Here is a 7,596-nt window from a genome sequence, read left to right as displayed (position 1 = left end):
GTACTGATACTGGGGTTGACCTTGAGGTACATATTGATACTGGGGTTGACCTTGGGGTACATACTAAGTCTGGGGTTGACCTTTAGGAATGTATTATCCTTGAGGTTGCCCCCTAGGTGGTAATTGGGTACCTTGAGGTTGCCCCCTAGGTGATAATTGAGGATCTTGAGGCTGCCCCCCAGGCGGTAATTGGCCGCCTTGGGGTTGCGGATTTGGAATGGTACCTGACATCATAAGAATATCTTCTACACTCAATGGCTTAGTTCCGCTATTACCAGTTAATAACCCTTGTTCAATAGGTAGAGGAGATGCTCCCGAAAAAGTACCAGTAAGTGACTGATACCCAGAGGGAACAGAAGGACCACCATATAAAAAGGTTTCTGGAGATTGAGAAAACATGGACGACTGTCTCAAGATATTTAACAGAGGATAATAACCCCTAGGTGTTGGGTGAAAAGGAATGCAAGGTGGTGAAAAACTTAGTCCCGGGTTTTCCAAAAAATTGGTCAATGAAAGATACCAAGCGTCCCTCCTAGGTGGACTGTAAAAGATCAATTCACACTCCCTAAGTTCTATAGCTGGTTTATTTTCAGGGATAGGTATACCTTCTTTCGGAGTAACAAGTTCTTCAATAGCAATAAGTCCAGAAGGAAGATTTTGGGTAATGACTCTTTCTACCCTGGGTGAACCAAGACCATTGGAAGTTGGAGAGGCAAATCCTGACGTTGGAGTAGCAGCAGGTTCAATTTTAGGTTCAGATATTTCAAGTTCCTCAGCTAAATCACTAGTAGAAGAAAAACTACCAGTAACTTTGGAAAAAGAAACAAGTTCTAAAATATACTCTGGTGCTTGCACTTGGTAATCAGGATGTACAACCAAAGAAGACTCTCCTTCTTCAGGTGACCCAACTCTACTGTCACTAGGAGTTACAAGGGCTCGTAGCCCTTCAAGTTGACTTGGTGAAAACTCAGGAGGTTGGCCCCGAAGTCTACGGGACTTCCTCGGTAATTCAGCCACGAATAAATATTTTAACTACTTCACATGCAAACAAAGAAAAATCTCAATGAAAACCACCTAAAGTCTCTAAAGAAGCAAGCAATTTTGAATCACATGCCTAAATAATCTAGGAGGTCAAACCACACACAAACAGTAACTTTCTGTACCGAAAACACTAGTTGGTGATGAAATCCAACGTCGCAGAATTCAATACAGAAATGGCGGTTGGAACAGTTACCCTGACAACCTGCTTAATGAATAGACTAGCACAAGTTTCTCCACTAAACTGTCTCGAGTGAAGAGAACCCCCCAGAAAGTCCAAGTGAGTCTAGCCGACGTCTACTCCAGGTACAGTGGGATCTTCCCTCCACCATCACCTTAGGAAAGAATCCTATAATATGGTCACTATGGTTACCAACGGAAACAAATATACCTCGGGGAACAGTCTGTGATCCGATACACACGCAAGGGCAGAGGAACAAGCTCAATCCCCTTGAAGGCTCCTTGACATAATCCAAGGTTTACCAACAAGTGACCCCAGGCTCCTCGACAATGGTTAATCCGAGGTTTACCATTTTTAATACGTGTATATCTAGTATCATTCCCAATGGGGAACGATTGATTACGCCACTGGTTCGGACATGATCTTGTGCTTGACTCCTATAAGAGGAGCTTCCCAGAGCATAGATGTAACAATTGGAATTTATCTCCTACCGCAAGATATAGCTACTTGTTTGTTTTACTATCTTGGAGAGTTATTTACTCCCTACTCCAAGATACTAGCCTAAGCTATGTTGGTGATAAAAATCCCTAGAAATAAAAAGATTACTAGATAGATTTTACTTTGAGCATTATTTTTATTGGTTTTTTCTTAAGTCAAAAGGTGCAGAGATGAAACTTATGGTGTGAAGACTCGACTCCAAATCACTAAAAATGCACTTAAGATGAAAAACAATCCATTTTCTTCAATGAATTTCTAGCTAGAGAAAGAGTTGAGAATGCAAATGCTTGTAAAAACAAATCTTTCCTTAACAAACAAATAAAAAAAAGAACTTTTTGTCTTTTCCAATGAACTCAAAAACGAGACAACTAGTTATGTTCACGAAAATTTCCCTTTCTTTTCAAACACTCAAATACTACAAATACAAACTTTTTTCAAAAGAGATTTTTTTTTTTTAATTTTATAAAACACTCAAAACTACTGAAAAATCTAATCTTGAGATCTATAAATTCTAAAAACTATTTGAAGTAAAAGCTTACAAGATTTCCTTTCAAGGATGTTTTACTTAGTTACGAGAAAGCTAAGGACTAATTTGTCCAGAATCACAAATCAATCAAAAAACAACCAGCTTTTGTTTTTTTTTCTAAAAATGAAATCCAAAACTTTCAACACAAGTCCTTTCGAAGTTTCACAAAGAGAAAAACAAGATGGATTCCTCAACAAAGGCAGATTTTACAAAACAGTCAGACTCATAAGAAGGCCAACAAAAACCAAGGTGATCTAAGGTTTCTAAGGCTTCTAAGCTCTGAGTTACTACAAGACCAAACAAAAATCAAGCCCGGCACACAAAACTCCTAGGAATTTCACATAAAACCCCAATGCTAATGGAATTAACCTAAGAAAAGTTCTTGAAAAGTCATGTGCAGATCTGGGCAGAGGCTAAAAACAAATAAACAAATCCTAAGCTGACTGAAAGAGAAAATTTCAAGTTTTTCAAAATTTTGACAGGGTCTGCAGGCCCCCAGTATACCCAGGTGCGGTACCGCTCTGTGTGTAAAACAAAAGTGCGGGGATGTCTGCACTGTGTTACAAGCAGAGGGTGCGGTCCTCTCCCAAAAGTACGAAAAAAAAAAAAAAAAATTCAAGATCTACTAAACCTACCCAATCCCACACACGTCAAGCCAAAAACCAGAAACAAAGACATAGTTTCTCAAGTCAAAGTAAAAGCAAAGGAAAAAATCAAAAATTCAAGTCCCCAGCGGAGTCGCCATTTTGTAGCTGGATAAGTTGTTCTTGCGAACAAGACTTACCTCCCTAGTATCTAATGATATCTAATGACAAGCAAACCAAACAAATTCTATCTTTCTCCAAATATGCAATTTATAAATAAAGGCAAACAGGTGTTTTTAGGCCTACTTCGGGTCTAGTGCTAGTTTGTGGAAGCCACGCTATGTTGATCCAAGTGAGCTCCTTTGTAAATAATCTGCAAACACAAACAAGCACACACATTAAATAGCACCTGAAAAACCAATATAACAAAGCATATTTATCATGATGATCAAGGAATTCATGAAACAAACCATATAAGACAATTATTTGAGAAAAATGAATCTGATTGTATTAACTTTAATCAAAGAAGAACTTTACAACCTTGGTACCTTGATGCTGTACAAGCTCCTCCTAGGGTCTAGCAAGAATCTCCTCTACTTTGACAAGTTTCACTCTCTTCGCAATGAAGCCAAAAGGAATGTGATCTCTCCTCTCAAGCTCAACTATGAAGTCTAAATTCCAACAGCATTTACCCTCAAAAAGTTCAGCTTCTAACCTCCCTAGCAACCAGCCCAATGCCTTAATTTATAGTGAAATGAAGGGAAGTTACTAGGTCCACCTTCAAAGGGATAAAGCCCTCCTTCAAAGGGATAAGCTCCTCTCATCAAGGGATTAGCTCCTTTAGTTTTGGGATGCATGAACCACCTAGGAGTGAACCATCCACGTCAAGATTCCTTCTAGAATCATCCAGAATTAACCCAAAGTGAGTTTTTAAGAATAAACTTGCGCCTTTTTGACTTTCACAGGGGTCCACACCCACTCGTTTAGAGACAGAGCTGGCAGGTCCGCAGGTAACATGAACAATGGGTGCGGGACCGTAGGTAACAGTAAGAGAAAGTGCGGAACCATAGCTTTATTGATTTTCAAAGACTTTCTCTCATTTTTAAAGCTTGACATGAAGAGCTGAGGTTTGAGACTTGCTAAGGAGGACAGTATGAATGATGACAGACCCATACTGACTGCAAATAGTCACGGTGACAATATTTTGTGTAACAGGGTACATACTGGTTTAGCATCTTCCATTCCATATTTCTTCAATATCTGCTTGAGGTACTTGGTTTGTGATAGAAAAATACCATCTTTATTTTGTTGAACTTGTAAACCAAGAAAATATGTGAGTTCACCAAGGAGAGATATTTCAAATTCTTTTTGCATTACCAAAGCAAAGTTTTGACTCATGGCTTCTTCATTACTACCAAAAATGATATCATCAACATACACAACAAGTATTAGCAATTTGTCATTATCAATTTTTATATATAGATTGCTATCAGCTGATCCTTTTGAAAAACCTTGTTGATGAAGATATTTGTCAAGACGATAATACTAGACCCTTGGAGCTTGTTTTCGACCATAGAGAGCCTTTTTGAGTCTACATACAAGTTTTGGATCATTTCCAAGGACGAATCCATCTGGTTGCTCAATATATACTTCTTCTTCTAGATCTCCATTAAGAAAGGAAAATTTCACATCCATTTGTTATATTTTGAACTTCTGAAAGCTAGAAAGAGCAAGGAACATTCTTATGGCTTCAAGTCTAGCAACAGGTGCAAAAGTTTCTTCAAAGTCTATACGTTTTTGTTGAGCATATCCTTTACAAACAAGTCTAGCCTTGTTTCTAACAACTTCCCCATTTTCATTCAACTTGTTTTTGAATATCCATTTGGTTCCAATGATATTCTTATCATGAGGTCTAGGAACTAATTCCCAAGTATTATTCTTTTCAATTTGCTCAGGCTCTTCATTCATGGCCTTGAACTAGGATTCATCTTTGCATTCTTCATGTACATTTTGCGGTTCGATTGAGGAAAGGAAAGCTAGATAGCTTGAAGCTTCTGTAATAGTTCGTCTTGTCTGTACACTTGCCTCTTTCTGTCCCAAAATTTGAGTCTCTAGATGATTTTTCTAAACATATACGGATGGAGTCTTTTCTTCTACTATTATCTACTCTTCTGGTGCTTCATTGGTTTCTCCTTCTTCAGCATTAGTTTGATTTGATGTGGAAGGATAATCCTCATCTTCTTCCCACTCTTCAGCTTTTACCTGCTTTGAATTTTTGCCTACTTCATCAACCACAACATCAATACTTTCAACAATTTTCCCTAGTCTTTTATTATAACACTTGTATCCTTTACTTCGGGAAGAGTAACCAAGGAGAATGCCTTCATCTACTCTAGGTTCAAACTTGCCAAGTTTTTCATCAGTCCTTTTGATGTAACATTTACTTCTAAAAACTTTGAAGTATTTTACAGTATGAGTCTTACCATACCAAAGTTCATGAGGATTTTGAGTGTTGTTTACTCGAACATTTGTTTTGTTGAGAATAGTGACGGTAGCAAATGCAGCTTCACCCTAGAAGGTTGCAGGAGTTCCAGACTCATCTAGCATAGCACGAGCCATTTTTTTAACAATTCTGTTCACCCTTTATACCACTGCATTTTGCTGAGGATTCCTTGCGGTAGAGAATTCCCTTCTTATTCCATGTTCTTCACAGAAGTCGAAGAATTCATCCGAGGTAAATTCCCCTACTCGATCAGATTTGAGGCATTTGATTTTGCAATCTGATTCATTTTCAACCAAAGCTTTGAAGGCTTTGAACTTTTCAAATGCTTTGTCTTTATGCTTTAGAAGTACAATCCAACACATTCTGGAAAAGTCGTCAATGGAAAATATAAAGTATTCTTCTCCACGAGGGGACTTTTTCCTTGATGGAGCACATAAATTAGTATGGACAAGTTCAAGTGGTTTACTGGCTGATCCTTCTTTCTCAGGGAAATGTGTTTTGGTTTGCTTACCAAATTGACATGATTTTCATATTGTATTTTCTGGAATTCTGATGTTAGGAAGATCGTGAACAACCTAGAATTTACATGCTTTCCTTATCTGAGGGAAGCTTAGATGCCCCAATCTTCTGTGCCATAGCTAGTGTTCATCATTTTTGCTTAGATAGCATTGTTGCTGTCCTCCCTTGAGTATGTATAAATTATTTGGAGTTCTTATGCCTTTGATCACTGTTTCTCCTATATCAATCTCACGAACAACACATCCATTTGATCAAAATACTGCCTCATTTCCTTAATCACACATTTGACTAACACTCAATAGATTATGCTTTAAACCATCAACATACATAAGATTCCTAGCTTTGACCCGTTCTTTTAAGAGAATAGAGCCTTTACCTTTTATGACTGTAGGGGTGTCATTTCCAAATGAGACATTCCTTTCCTTTTCTAAGGCACTATATGACTGAAGTTTTTCTTTATCACCTATCATGTGTTTCGAGCATCCACTGTCGATGTACCATTGATTTTCTTGTCCTTCTTCATATAAGGCTATACCACATATTTTGGTTTGTGGTCCTTTCGTTTCCCATGTTTTGGGAACCAATGAGGCTTACTCCTTCTAAGGTGTTTGCCGAAATTTACTCCTGCATTCAGAGTCTTCATGACCAAAGTTGTTACAGATAGAGCATTATATTTCAGTTTCAAGAGAAGAAAAGTTATTGTAGGTCCTTTTCATGATCCCAGTCACATTCCTTTGATTTCGTGCTTCTCTAGTCATGATGGTCTTGTAAGCAATAGATTGAGCAGCTTTGTGTCCAAAGTTATGACATGAAAAACATTGGCCATTAAAGAAATTTCTGCGATTACTGAATCTACTGACATGATGATTGTAGTTTCCATTGGAATTCATTCTTGAAGGAAATTGAGAATGATTTACCTAAGGTTGGTTATAGATTCTATTCATCCTTGAAGTAGATTGAACTCGATTTACCTGGTGATCTTCTTTAAGCCTCTACTGACGATTATCAACTTGTTTACTTCTCCTGGCTGCATCAAGATAGCTTTTGGAGGTTGATGGCTTCTCTACTTGAGATGTTTCTTCAGTATATCCAAGACCTGTCTTTAACAGAGGAGAACGCTACACTTTGATAATTTCATCTAAAGTTTCTGATCCTTTAGCAAACCTAAGATTGAGAGCTTTTGTTTTCTCAATTTCTTTTCTTAGACACACAATTTCACATTCTAATTTTTCATTGTGTTTTTCCCTTTCAGTAAGTTGGAATGTCAGAGTATCTATAATCATACTCTTTTCTTATAGACAGATTTTAAGTTTAGAAATTTCTTCATAGAGACCATCTTCATCAAAAGCATCCATTAAATCATCATCTTCAAAAGCCATCAGAAGTATGTAATCATTATTATTTTCATCTTCATCACTATTTGATAAACCATCACTATCTTCAGCGTATAGTAGCTCTTCTTATTTATACTTTGTTTTCTATTCCATTTTGTTGATTCCTTACCTTTATCAAGCTTTTCTTTGTCAGGATATTTGGCAGCATAATGACCTAATCTTCCACATGAAAAACATTTGAAAGGTAGTTTACCTCTGAATCTTCCGAAGCCTCATTGAAGGTTCTTGACAAAGTTTGATTCTTCCTCTCCTTCTGATGTATGTCCTGACTCATTGAGTTCTCCTTTTCTTGAAACTTTGAATGCGGCTTCCCTCATATCTGATAGACCCCCTTTTCTCATTTCAAAAGTAGT

The sequence above is a fragment of the Pinus tabuliformis genome, chromosome 9 (genome assembly GCF_031772625.1).
Source record: "Pinus tabuliformis cultivar Carrire ecotype Pingquan chromosome 9, CPIR1, whole genome shotgun sequence".
NCBI classification, from domain to species: Eukaryota; Viridiplantae; Streptophyta; class Pinopsida; order Pinales; family Pinaceae; genus Pinus; species Pinus tabuliformis.
This window is presented reverse-complemented; position numbering follows the sequence as displayed.